Raw genomic sequence first — 1,394 nt, forward strand, 5'->3', positions numbered from 1 at the left:
ATATATATATATATTCTCTTATATATCAATATATTCACGTATATATGAAGGACTCCTAATGGCCGATGGCAAACTGTCAGTTTAAATGGTACTTTTCCAGGTTATCAGGCTCTGAAATTTCTTCCTCATATACCGTTGTCACAAATACTTAATATCCACATACATTTATATCTATCGAACATGTTGGCTTGCCATTTTCTTATTTTTTGTGGCATTCTTTCAAAACCTTGTCAAACCACATGTCACTGCCGATATATTTTATAGTGCACATGATGTGTTTTTCCTCCGGGTACTGAGAACGCAACATTCAGAATATTTTTCAGGCATCATATGTCGAAATGTTGATTTTATTATTCAAAAATATTTCCACATTAGGTTATGTATCTGTCTTCGTTCCCCTATTAACTGCTTTTATTTTAATATTTTAACATTAACACGTATCTAACAGAATTATTATTTGATTGCATTTTTCTAAATATTAATATATACAAAGTGTACATTAGCAAATCATCTTCACAGCTGAATATGCACCAATACGATAAAAGTATTGATAGATGATGTCAAGTTTCAGTAAGCTTATGAAAGCGTTATCTCGCAAACATTGACAAACGAAGCTAAATACCATACAGCGTCTAACCTGTTATTCAACCTATTATCATGTTAACAGTTTAAGTGCACGTTTATGTACGTATGCACGCATGCAAACATACATCTTTGTATATATGCATGTATGTGTGTAATGTGTATGTGTGTGTATCTCTCTCTCTCTCTCTACTATATATATATATATATAGGCATGAAACGCTTAAATCCAGTGAAATTCCACGTGAGTTTAATGCGAATATATGAAAAACATGCTTGTTCGACTGTGTCTACAGCCGAAATAAAATGGCTGTAATGTAGATAAGAAACGATTGATCGGAAGGTTACATGTAAGTCTACAGCGATCAATTAAGAAAAGCACACAGGCATGTATAGGACGTTAAGCATTTGTATGTCGAGAAGCAAAAACATAAGAGAAGTAGTATAACTAAAATTAATTGTTAAAAAACGTAAGAAAAATAATTTCCTGTTTCATGAGGCGTTTCTACATTTTTGTAATTTCCTGTTTAGTTCCATCAATTTAAATTGTGCCATTTACTAGCATCAGAGATATTTATACTACGAATTGGACGCGCAGAAAACACATCACGGACAAACCCACTCACACATATACATACACACACACTCACTCACACACACACTCTCACACACACACACACACACACAACATAGGTAATTATACCCGCATTCACGCACATGTGGCACATACATCTAAATGTACAAACACACGTGCAAAGAATCAAATTCAGGTGCATATTTGTGTATAGGTATGTATATATATATATATATAT

Source organism: Octopus bimaculoides, chromosome 13 (assembly GCF_001194135.2).
Source record: "Octopus bimaculoides isolate UCB-OBI-ISO-001 chromosome 13, ASM119413v2, whole genome shotgun sequence".
Classification (NCBI taxonomy): domain Eukaryota; kingdom Metazoa; phylum Mollusca; class Cephalopoda; order Octopoda; family Octopodidae; genus Octopus; species Octopus bimaculoides.